Raw genomic sequence first — 14004 nt, forward strand, 5'->3', positions numbered from 1 at the left:
TGAAAGTAACCTATGAAAGCAGAACAAGAGGTCGCGGTCGTGGTCGTGGAGGATTTCGCGGACGAGGAGGAGGAAGGGGCATGCCAAATTTTGACAAGTCCACTGTGGAGTGTTATTACTGCCATAAACGTGGACATTTTCAATATGAATGTCCAAGCAAGGAGAGTGAAGTCAATTATGCAGAATTTCAAGATGAAATGCTTTTGATGGCATCCATGGAAAATAAAGAATCAGATAAGGAAGAAGCATGGTTCATTGACTCAGGGTGTAGTAATCATATGTGTGGTAAGAAGGAAGTATTCTCTGATTTGGATGAAAATTTTAGTGAAACTGTGAAGTTGGGAAATAATTCCAGCATGGCTGTGAAAGGAAAAGGAAATGTAAGATTTCAATTGAATGGAATCTCACATATCATTACTAGTGTGTTCTATGTACCTGAGCTAAAGAACAACTTGTTGAGCATTGGTCAGCTACAAGAAAAGGGGTTAACTATCATTTTTCAACATGGAAAATGCAAGATCTATCATAAGGAGAAGGGCTTGATCATGGAAACAACAATGTCCTCAAACAGAATGTTCATTTTGCCGGTTAAGCCTCAGTCAAATGTATCGGCTTGTTTCAACACAATTACTGAAGACTCAACTCAGTTATGGCATTGTAGATTTGGACATTTAGGCTTTAAAGGCTTAAGGATACTTGAGCAAAAAAGGATGGTGAATGGTCTGCCACAACTCAAAACTCCCTCTAAAATTTGTAAAGACTGCCTTGCGGGAAAGCAATAGAGGGATCCATTTCCTAAAGTGAGCACGTGGAGAGCATCTCAAATCCTACAGTTGATACATGCTGACATATGCGGGCCTATTACACCAGCCTCAAATAGCAAAAAGAGGTACCTAATTACTTTCATTGATGACTATAGTCGTAAAACATGGGTATATTTTTTAGTAGAAAAATCTGAAGCTTTTGACACTTTTAGAAGCTTTAAAAATCATGTGGAGAAAGAAACAAGTATATTCATCAAATGCTTGCGTACTGACAGGGGTGGTGAATTTACATCACAAGCATTTAATGACTTTTGCAAGGAGAATGGTATAAATAGGCAACTGACGGCTGCATATACACCACAACAAAATGGTGTAGCCGAGAGGAAAAACAAAACCATTATGAACATGGTTCGTTGCATGCTGTATGAGAAACAAGTTCCAAGGAATTTTTGGCCCGAGGCTGTAAATTGGACTGTTCATGTGCTGAACCGATGTCCAACAGTTGCTGTGAAAAACAAGACTCCTGAAGAAGCTTGGAGTGATGTAAAGCCATCAGTTGAGTACTTTAGAGTCTTTGGATGTGTTTCGCATGTTCACGTACCCGACAGAAAAAGAACAAAGCTAGACAGAAAAAGTACTAGTTGTGTTTTACTTGGAGTAAGTGAAGAATCAAAGGCATACAGGTTGTACGATCCAATTTCTCATAAGATTATTGTTAGTAGAGATGTTGTCTTTGAAGAAGATAAAAGTTGGGACTGGAATAAAAGACATGAGGAAAACATCAAAGAAAATTTAGATTGGGAAGATGAACAAGATGAGTCTGCCTCTGCTGCAAGTGCAGAAAATGATACAAGCATCAATGAAGAGATACAAGGAGAACTTGATCACTCTGATTCAAACGATTCAATTGAAGAGAGTCGGCAAGATTCAAATAGAAGAATAATACGACGACCTGCATGGATGAGGGATTATGAAAGTGGAGAAGGACTGTCAGAAGAAGAAGAAAACATGACTAACATGGCCATGTTTGCAGGTGCTGATCCAATTTCATTTGAAGAAGCTGTGAAGAGTGAAAAATGGAGAAATGCCATGAATTTGGAATTAGAGTCAATAGAGAAGAATGACACTTGGGAGTTGACAAATTTACCGGTTGGTGGAAAGAAAATTGGAGTGAAATGGATATTCAAAACAAAGCTTAATGAGAATGGAGAAATAGACAAACACAAAGCGCGACTTGTAGCAAAAGGATATGCTCAAAAATATGGAGTTGATTATAATGAAGTCTTTGCACCGGTGGCAAGATTAGATACCATTCGACTAGTGCTTGCACTTGCTGCTCAAAGGGGATGGACCGTTTATCAGTTGGATGTAAAGTCGGCATTCTTGCACGGTGTACTAAATGAAGAAGTTTTTGTGGAACAGCCTTGCGGATATGAAATCAAGGACAATGAGCATAAGGTGTACAAGTTAAAGAAAGCACTTTATGGACTGAAGCAAGCTCCACGAGCTTGGTACAGTCGCATAGAATCATACTTTTTGAAGGAAGGCTTTGAAAAATGCACTCATGAACACACTTTGTTTGTTAAGACAAGTGCTGGAGGTAAAATTCTAATTGTAAGCTTGTATGTTGATGATTTGATATTCACTGGCAATGATGAGTCAATGTATGTTGAATTCAAAAAATCCATGATGGTTGAGTTTGATATGACCGATTTGGGAAAAATGAGGTATTTTTTAGGTGTTGAAGTAATGCAAAAGAGTGATGGCATATTCATTAGTAAAAAAAAATATGTGATGGAAGTATTGGAAAGATTTGGAATGGACAAAAGTAATTCTGTTCTTAATCCAATGGTTCCTGGAGAGAAACTTCAAAAGGATCAAGATGGCATGAAGATTGATAGTACTTACTACAAGCAGATTGTAGGAAGTCTTATGTACTTAACGGCAACTCGACCGGATGTTATGTTTGCTGTTAGTCTCATAAGCAGGTACATGGAGCATCCTACTAAACTACATTTGCAAGCAGCAACGAAAATCTTAAGATATTTAAGAGGGACAGCTGATTATGGTGTGTTTTACAAGAAGGGCGGAAATGAAGAGCTGGTCGCGTACACGGATAGTGACTATGCTGGTGACTTGGATGATAGAAAAAGCACGTCGGGATATGTGTTTCTATTGAGCTCTGCTGCAATATCCTGGTTATCTAAAAAACAGCCTGTAGTATCTTTGTCTACTACAGAAGCTGAATTTATAGCTGCATCTACTTGTGCTTGTCAGGCTGTTTGGTTGAGAAAGATTTTGGAGAAGCTTGGACATACGCTGTTTTGAGTATGTCCAAGCTTCTCCAAAATCTTTCTCAACCAAACAGCCTGACAAGCACAAGTAGATGCAGCTATAAATTCAGCTTCTGTAGTAGACAAAGATACTACAGGCTGTTTTTTAGATAACCAGGATATTGCAGCAGAGCTCAATAGAAACACATATCCCGACGTGCTTTTTCTATCATCCAAGTCACCAGCATAGTCACTATCCGTGTACGCGACCAGCTCTTCATTTCCGCCCTTCTTGTAAAACACACCATAATCAGCTGTCCCTCTTAAATATCTTAAGATTTTCGTTGCTGCTTGCAAATGTAGTTTAGTAGGATGCTCCATGTACCTGCTTATGAGACTAACAACAAACATAACATCCGGTCGAGTTGCCGTTAAGTACATAAGACTTCCTACAATCTGCTTGTAGTAAGTACTATCAATCTTCATGCCATCTTGATCCTTTTGAAGTTTCTCTCCAGGAACCATTGGATTAAGAACAGAATTACTTTTGTCCATTCCAAATATTATTGCGACAGCAACTCAGCAATCAAGCTTGCTAAGAATCCTGTAATGCACGGTCGTAGCAAACATATCGATGTTCGATTCCATTTTCTTCGTGAACTCGTAAAGGATGAAACTATAGAACTAGTTCACTGCAATACTCAAGAACAAGTGGCCGATGTGATGACAAAGCCTTTGAAACTTGATGCTTTTGTGAAATTGCGCAACCTATTGGGAGTGTGTCAACTGCCAATAGTAAACTGATTGTTAAGTAACATTCAGTTTAAGGGAGGATGTTAAAATTGTTTTTATTTAACGTTAATTTACTGTCAGTTAGAATAAGCAATGTTAGTGCTGTTAGTGAGTTGTTGCTTTTACCTATTCTCTTGCCACTATCCCACATTTTTAGTGTTTGTTAGAGTGGGCTATTTTTTCTCTGATTCAGTTTCTGTAAGGCTATTTAAGAGCCATTTCTTTTGTTCAATTCAATAAGAGATATTCTCCCTATTATTCTGTAAACACGTATCCTTCACAGATTCACCTTCAAGGAGCCAAACCCCTAAGGTTTGAACTTCATTTGATACTCGGTGCCGTTTAATTTTTATTCGCTTTGTTGGGGTTCGTGGAAACATCCCTTCGTGTTTGCAACTTAGATTAGGATTTGAGAAAAAAACGTTGAGGGATTAGGAAAGAGAGAGTCATGACGAGATTTGTGATATACGAACCTCCGCCGCCTCCAGAAGCGATTTCTGGCGCGACGGAGCCTTTTCAACTCTGGTGATAGGTAAGAAGCAGGGAAGTGTTGGTTGAATGAAATCTGACTGAATCACTCTGAACTTATCCTTCCCCTATCTTGGTTAGGTCTTGGGCTTGAAGCCATATTCGGCCCAAGCCATTGCTGAACCTACCTCTTCCATATTGACACCCATATTTACGTCATACCCCTACACTTAGACTAATATCCCTACAATTTTTTAAATATACCAATTTTATCCTTAATTGTTTTTAACCAATTTACCATTTTATTTTTAACCATTCAATTGATACTTTCGAAAATTACACTTTTCACCCTCGCACCGGAACTCCTTGAAAAAGACATTCGGTATGTATTTTTTTCAAACCGAAAGACTTTGAAAAAGACATCTGGAACACTGCAAATAGTATACCGGAAGAGTTACTTAAAGAGTTCCGATTCTTTTTGGAAAAAAAAACATTCTGGAACACTTATCATATGTGTTTCGGTTAACAAAGTGACATAAACCGGAACTCTTCCTTGAAGACTTCCGGTATTATATTTCTGTATTCCGGAACTCTTCTTTGAAGACTTTCGGTTTTCATTTTTTTGTCTTGACTTTTTTTATTGTGCAGGAATGAAAAATCTTCCCCAGATATGTGTAGATACTTCTGATGCGTTTTTAACGACTCAAAGATTTGGTACACGAGAAGAGGTGATCAGATGGATTAAAGAGGTTGGAATCGATAATAAAGTAACTGTTATTATCACTCGTCCAGATACTGAAACAGGAAAGAGAGGGAGAAGTAACAAATTAATATTTGGTTGTGATAAAGGTGGGAAACATAAGGATACTGGTAGTGGAACCTAAAGTGCGTCTAAGAAATGTGGATGCCCATTTAAAATCAGGTCGACTCCGCCGAAAGATGGGTCTGGTTGGAAGATTGATGTAAAATGTGGAGTCCATAATCATGGTTTACTTGATAGATTAGAAGTCATTCCTTTGTTGGTATGTTGGCCATAGATGAGAAGCAACATGTCGTTGATTTGACAAAGCTACATGTACCACCTAGACACATATTGCTTTCCTTGTAGTACCGAGATCCAGAGAATGTCACTCGGATCAAGAAAATATACAAGCATAAGAGTATGGTAGAAAAAGAGATAAGAGATCTTATAAGTGAGATACAACGTTTGTTTAAGCTTATTAAGGATGCAGACTATGTGTATTGGAGTAGAAAAAAGGATGACTCGGAAGTTGTGAGAGATATATTTTAGGCCCATCCTGATTCAGTTAAGTTGTTGAATATTTTTCCTATTGTGTTAGTTATGGATAGCACCTACAAGACAAACAAATATAGACAACCTTTGTTTGAAATTATTGGCATGACATCAACCGAGTTGACTTTTGCTGTCGCATTTGCGTATATGGAGTCTGAGCAGACATAGAATTTTTGTTGGGTATTGGAGAAACTTAAAGATTTTTTTGTGAAGAAAGATTTGTGTCCACAAGTGATTTTTGATAGATAGAGATCTTGCTTTGATGAAAGCAATTGAAATTGTGTTTCCTAGGTCGATTAATTTGCTATGTAGATTTCACATTAACAAAAACGTCGGTGCAAAATGCAAACAATATATGGTGAATGACATGCAAAAGACGGTAGACACATTATGGATGGAAGTTGTTTGGGCTAGTGATGAGGTTGAGTATGGTCAACAGTTGCATCAACTTGAGCAGGCATGTGTTGATTATAGTGGATTTATTAATTTTGTGAAAGACACATGGTTGACTCCACATAGACAGAGATTTGTTGGAGCATGGATTAATCGAGTGCTACATTTGGATAACACGATGACTAATCAGTACGTGTTATAATTTTTTCTATGTATTTTTTTTATATGTGATATTTTTAATATTTTCAATATGTTATTTTTAGGGTTGAAACTGCTCATTGGAAGTTAAAGCAGATGTTAGGAAACAGTATAAGTGACATGGTCAAATGTTGGGAAGCTATGAATAACAACTTGAGGTTACAACTGGACAACATTAGAGCTTCTTTTCAAAAAAGTTTTTACTAAGTTGAGCACGAGCACATAAGTCCATTTTATGATAATTTATGTGGTTCAGTGTCTCGAGCTGCTTTGAGACGTATTGCTGAAGAGTTATTGAGAGTTGATTATGTTGGAACTAACAGGCAAATATATGGTTGTACTCTTAGAACATCTTATGGGTTACCTTGTGCTTGTGAGTTAGGAAGATACGCACTAGGTGGTATACCAATACCCATAGATGTTGTTCATGTTCATTGGAGGAAACTAACTATGGAAGTTAAGTTAGAGGTGGGTGCAGATGATGGATCAGAGGTGGATATGACTTGTGCAATAGATGAATTATGGGAACAATTTAGGTCATTGGATGTTATTGGGAAAAGGGCATTAAAAAGTAGGGTTTGTGAACTTGCATACCCCATAATGACTCCATTGTGTCCACCACCCGAGAAATTAAAACCAAAGGAGGAGTGAAGAAGAAAGGGAAAAAACCAGCAGAATATGATGTTTATAGAGACCCTTCGTATCATGAGTATGTTGATAAAGCATCTCAATCTTCACAAAGGCAAACTCAACCATCACAGACTTCGAAGAAGTTAAAATTATCAAAGAAGCAACCACAATCAAGAAACATTTTACTCTTCAATATCCTAATCATATTAGGTCATACATTGAAGATGTAGTTGATGTTGTATCGGATGGTAATTGTGGATTTAGAGTTATTGCATCATTGCATGGATATGGTGAGTATGGTTGGTCAATGATTCGCCGAGACTTGGGGTTGGAAATAATAGACAAGGATAAGTCAACTTTGTATGACAAGTTATTTTGTAATCGGTTGTCAGAAGTGAGAGAATCTTTGATGATAGAATCCTTTGGTTCACAACCACCAGAAAAATGGTTGACTCTACTAGATATGGGTTACTTGATAGCGAATCACTATAATGCTGTACTTGTCTGTTTAGGTGATTCGTGCATGACTTTCTTTCCTATGACAAGTTCACATTCACCAAATGTCTCCATTTATTGCATTGGTTTTGTTAACCAAAATCATTGGGTTCAGGTACGTATTTTATTTTATATGACTTATAGTTTTAATTATTTCACTTTATTAAATATATGTTTTAATTATTGTTATTAGGTTAACATGAAGAGAGGGGTTTCCGTTGCCACCGGTCACACTAGATTGGAAGAAGTTTCGTTGTCAAGCAACAAACGTCTTGGATGTTAGGATTTGCAGGACGTCTACAACATTGGCAATTACTTATGCCTATATTAGCATGAATATATAATCAAAACATGAATATGTAATCAAAACATGAATATTATATTATATCTATTTTATTACATTCAGTCCTAAAAGTTAATACATAAATCAATGTGAACGAGAAATATGCAAAACTTCAAATAAATCATCAAACTGCGGATCTTCCTCTTCGGCATTAACTTGTCTCAGATAATGATGAATCAATGTAGATACACGAGCCCAATTAGGATTAGATGGTCCTGCATCGTAAACAGGAACCAACACCTCTCTTGGTTCATCACGATGGGGATGCGAAACACAATAATACCACTCCAGATATCTATCTTCTATATCAGATGGAGTGGTGGCCAAGGTAGTTGGATGGATCACAACAAGAACACTCTGATGGTAACCAATCCAATCAACATCAATATCAGTAGCCATCATATAATCATGAGGTGGGGATGGAACATACTGCTTGTACCTGAACTGACGTAAACATTTGTCAGGCAAGTATGTAACAATTGTCTTCAAACACCCCCTGTACAGACATAACTCATCAAACTGACGCCATCCCCTATGATCCTCAAACGGACGCAATATGACGTCGGCAGGTGTCAGCTCGTCCAAAATAGGTCGCAAATCATCCACCTTCCGGACTTCTTGCCTTTAGGACCATATCATCGCTCGAGGAAGACCATAATTATCAGCTGGTTTCCAATCCTCTCCTCTTTTTCCAACTGTTGGAAAGTACTCGTGAATCCAACACTGTTACAAAATAAAAAAATAATAAACAAAATAAGTTAAGTTAACATACTTTATAAAATGAATCCAACACTCAATAAACAAAATTAAATTATATACCTGTAGGAGAGTAGGATATCCACCGAGCTGCTTGCAACTGAACATGGACGTATCTCCAAGGTATTTATATAGGGTAACCAATGCACCTTCTCCCTAACTATATCCCGAACATCTATCTAAGTCCGTAAACAGTAAGAGATATCGTGCCTCAACAAGTGTAAAGGTATTGTCGGAAAAAATTATGGAACCCACCAACATCAAAAAATATGCTCTAGTCGCATATGCCCAACTAGAAGCAACTCTATGTTGTACGAATAAATCGTATAACCACTCCAGTTTATAATAAGAACCCCTGCAGCTATGAACATGTGATTGTGCCTCACTATGTGACACTCCTAAGTAGTCAACAGCAAGTTCAACAACAACCTCTTTAGTGACATCCTGAGGACTCCATAACACACCCCTGATGGGCAAGTGAAGCAGACATGAGACGTCATCCAAAGTAATGCTCATTTCGCCAAACGACATGTGAAATGAAGATGTCTCTAGATGCCATCTTTCCACAAATGCAGATACCAGATTTGTGTCTATCTTGTTCAAACTAGTTCTCTGAAGTGAAGATAACCCAGACTTAGAAACCCAACTCTCCACCTATTATGGAAAAGCTAGTGGAACCCTCAATGTCAGCTTAAGTCCGTGTCCAACAACTTTTAACTCTTTCTTCAGACCTCTTTCCTAAAAACAATTAAAACACATATTATAAAACACAATATAAAATGTTCAAATATTATTCAATTTCAAATATACGCCGCTTATTTACCTCACCAAACCATAAATGGCGTGCAACATGATGCTCGTACTTTATCAAAAGAGATGTATCGTACGACCCTCCTGGATAGCTAATCGACTCTACTGCAGATGAAGATGCGCCCCGTCCTAAACTACGTTCTGGAATCCTACCGTCTGCACCTCGTCTTCGAACCACTATAAAAAAATATTATGAAAAAATATTATAAAGAAAAAATAAAAAACACAAAAAAAAACGCACCGGAACACTTCTTAAAAGAGTTCTCGTGTGATAAAAAACTAGGTTGAGTACCGGAACACTTCTCATAAGACTTCCGGTTAAATGAATGAAAACCGGAAGTCTTTTACAAAGAGTTCCGGTAAAAACTCTTCCAAACCGGAAGTCTTTCTTAAAGAGTTTCGGTTCAATGCCCCAAAACTACAACAAACCAGAAGTCTTCTGGAAAGTGTTTCGGTATATGTTTTGTGAACCGGAAGACTTACTCTTAGTGTTCCGGTTTACAATGCCAAAAACGCTGATCCGGAAGTCTTGAAGCGCAAATGAAAAAAAATTCAATTTTTGGAAAATATACCCTATTTATACGAGGGTATTTTGGTCCAAAAAACTAAATCGTAGGGGTATGGGTATAATTGTAGGGGTACGAGGTAAAACTTCTCATATTCTGAAGATTTAGGCCTTCTAATTTGGCCCAAACAATTTTGCTTCCCACACTCTACACAGCGCCAACACAACCCTCATGGACAAAGCTCATGACTTTGGGCTTGCTTGCTTCAAGCCCATGGAAATTTATGCTTTTAACACGATCTTCCAACGCATACACCCATGCTTCTTATTTTCATTTTTTTATTATTTTCATTTTTGTTTTATTTTCAACACCTTATTATTATTATTATTATTATTATTATTATTATATAATACATTCTATTGTTTTTTTTCTAGATACAATTAGATTTTATTCATTAATATACATTTTTAATCAAAATTAATCAACATTAGTCTTAGAGTTTATTTAGATTTTTAGAAGTTCATATACATATAGAACTAGATTTTGATTAGCATTTTAGTTTTACTTTTGGAAATTAATAGGTGTTAGCCTTTTAAGTTTCTTCGTGATTTCAATTCATGAAATCCTTGTGCCTAATTAACAATTGAAATTTTACAATATTTGGTTAAGTTGACCAAAGTCTTCTTTGATCAGCTAAATCCTTTGACATATGCATATTCCCTCAGTCTAGTCAAGTAATCAAAAGCCTCTTGATCACTTAATAAGACTAGTCCCATGTGCTGGAGCTGCATTGGACCTCACCTCAACTCAAGACTTCACACTTCAATCAAGTTAAGATATTGCAGATAGACTAGACACTGGATTATTTATAAGCACATCAAATGTTCTCCTTCAACACTTGACAATTTTGATGAAAATTGTGCGCCACGAGACTTAAGCAATGAAGAATGATGAAAGGGATCATTTCTATCCTTATCTAGAGTACCTTTGAGTACGAGGCGTAGACCCTAATTATTGAAAGTATTCACTTACGTTCCTAGACTTTAGTGCAGTTCAAGTATAGTAATTGACAAGTCTTCTTCTCGACAAGTAACACTTCAGCATCAGGAGCAACAAAAAGAATATTCTTCAACACTTGTCAGTTATGATGAGGATTACACGCCACGAGCCTTAAGTAATAGAGAAGGGATGAGAGGGAGAATTCCTATCCTCATATTTAATATCTTTGGATACAAGAAGAATGACCCAATTGTTCAGAGTATTCACCTCTACTCATAGACTTTAGTGCAACTAAAATCAACTAATCAACAAGTATTTTGTGACACTACACTCAATATTGCAACAATCTTCATCAACAACACTCTTATCTTTGGACCAAACACTGCATTCTTTGGCTTCCATACATTCTGTGGGTTAAGCACCCATTTCTGAATCAATACTTCATGCATTTCCTTGTGGAGCCGCATGCTCCAGAAACCTTCATATTATTTCCTTGTGGAGACTCATGCTCTATAAACCTTCATATCATTTCCATATGGAGCTTCATGCTCTGGCAAACCCTTTTATTTTATTTTTCCATGTGGAGCTTCATGCTCTAGAAACTCTCATGCACTGCCTTGTGAAGTTTCATACTCTGGAAAACTTCCATGCATTTCCATTTAGATCCTCATGCTTTGGCAACTTTCATACCCTACCTTGTAGAGCTTCATGCTCTGGCAACCCCTTTTGTAGGTCTTGAACCTTGAATCTAGGCAAAATCCTACATTTCTGCATTAGCCATATTCTTTGATTCAGATACATTTACCCTATGGTTTCAAAAAACACACAATGGTCCAAACAATACTGTCACCATACTTTCCTCAGTTTTCTCTATTTCTTACAATTCAAACAACACTTTCAATTCCAGAAATTCTCTTTCTTTTGATGTAATTCAATCAATTCTTTCTTTTTATTCAATCACTTAAAACTTTTAAAAAAATAAGTTTTCTTTTCATAAAATAACTTGTATGATTCGTTCCTTAGTAGTCAGACTAAAAGCTTGGAGTATCCGAACTAGGATCAATTCGACTAATGTCTACACACTTCTAGGATACGATTAAAATTGTCCCCTAAAAACAACTAAGACACACTTATTTTCTACCAAGAACTATGGAACTCTGATTTCCTTATTGCACTATGAGGATACGTAGGTACAATGATTCAAATCCTTGATGAGCACATTAGTTATTGAACCTTACTTTTCCCCTTTCACAAGTAATCTTCATATAGTAACACTCGTTCGAGCAAAGAACAATCAAAATGGTTCATGTTGATTACAACATATGTGAGGGGTGCTAATACCTTCCCCTTGCATAACCAACTTCCTTACCCTTTTTCTCTTCCCATGGGTTTTATCGATGTTTTCTCTTTCCTTCGAGAATAAATAAAGTTTGATGGCAACTCTATTGTATCTTCGAGTGTGTGATGCGCTTAGGTATTTTTCACGACATGACACCTATATCATCCTGTCATCCACATGATGTCCTCATATCAATCTGTCATCTTAGAATAGTCACAAGATGTCCTCATTGTAGGAGAATTGCCATCCAAGGCGCAGCGGAATTTAAAAATTTCTCCATTTAGTGATCCTTACGAATGGGCATGATCAGTGATAGAATCGTTACCTCTTGTGGCGATTCAAACCTTTGGTGCAGATCTCTGATAATGATCAAAACCTTTGATACAGATCCACAGGGCGATCACGAACGTTGAACGATGACAACGTCTCTACTCAGTCCACACGAACAGATTCCTTCAATCGCAGTGCTAGCTGTTATGAATGAAGGCTTTGAGTGAGAGAGAGATACGAAATTCCAACTCTTCAGTTGTGTTGTATTCCCATACAAAGCTTCTGCACAAGAGCTCTATTTATAGAACCACTTGTGTGGGCTTCAAGCCAAAAAGCCCACTTAAGTGCATTTTGGCCTATATCTCATAATATACCAAAATCACTTAAGTATTTGGTACCTTACCATATTTCGTATTCTACTTAAGTACACCGTACCTTACGATGTTCCTTAATTATTCTATCTCTCATCAATCCGTCCTTTGTGTGTGACCCTATAGGTTTTCGCGACGTTGGCAATTATATTAAATCACGCATTTAACATATTAAACAGTGAGCGGTATCTAGCAACACATCACTGCTGCCCAAGTCACGAAAATGTCATGTGATCTGACAAAACCTCCTGTGATAATAATTATGTGTATAATTACCCCTTTGCCCTTATATCTATATTGAACACAAGGTATAGACCGTGTCACCCTTGTCCAGTTCAATATTGGGCCCATAGACATTTATCCTGTTACGCAGGATTGACAAATTCCATCTAGGACACTCATGTCCCTCAGCATGCTTCGGGGAGTACTCATCAACTGTCTTTATGGTCATCCAGTTACGGATAACGTTGGATCAGTAATAAAGCACTCAACTCTACATCTAGGATCCATAGTGGTTTCAGGTCGAAGAGTGGTATACATTATTATCACCATGAGAATAAGTTATGACACTTTGCATAACTTTCTATATAGTATTCTCATAGCGGGTCAATCCGGTATAAATATTACTCCTAATATTCATACCTATGTTTAAGACTTGATAACTCTTTATCCATGATCCATGAGAGGTGATCATCAGTCTACAAACATAATAGTCTTAATGCTTTAATGTTATCCCACTTCACATTAAAGCTCGACTACGGATACTTTAAGAACAGTGCCCTTATGTTTAATGTGTTCTCATGATTAAGTCACACTTAATACATTAAACGGACTATCTATTCTAGGGACTTTATTAATCAACCATAATAAAGAAAATGCCTTTAAATAATTCGATACAAGTACCAAAAAGTATTGGCCTCTAGGGCTTACACCAACAATCTCCCACTAGCACTAGAGCCAATCAGGCATAACCCTTATGCCCATTGATCTAATATGGCCATCATGCTTCTGCTGCGCAAGAGGCTTTGTCAGTGGGTCAATCCTATTGTCAAGTGTAGGTACTCTACATATTTTCGCACAACGCCTAAGTATGTGTTTGGATCGTTGGTGAGATCTAGGCTCCTTAGCTTGTGCGATAACACCATTGTTATCATAATAGAGACCAATGGGATCCACAATGCTAGGGACTATGCCAAGTTTATTGATCCAAACAGCTTCCTTTGCTGCACTTAAGGCAACAATATACTCGGCCTCAGTTGTAGAATCAACAACTGCATCTTGCGTTGAACTTTTCAAGCTCACA

Source organism: Lathyrus oleraceus, chromosome 7 (genome assembly GCF_024323335.1).
Source record: "Lathyrus oleraceus cultivar Zhongwan6 chromosome 7, CAAS_Psat_ZW6_1.0, whole genome shotgun sequence".
NCBI classification, from domain to species: domain Eukaryota; kingdom Viridiplantae; phylum Streptophyta; class Magnoliopsida; order Fabales; family Fabaceae; genus Lathyrus; species Lathyrus oleraceus.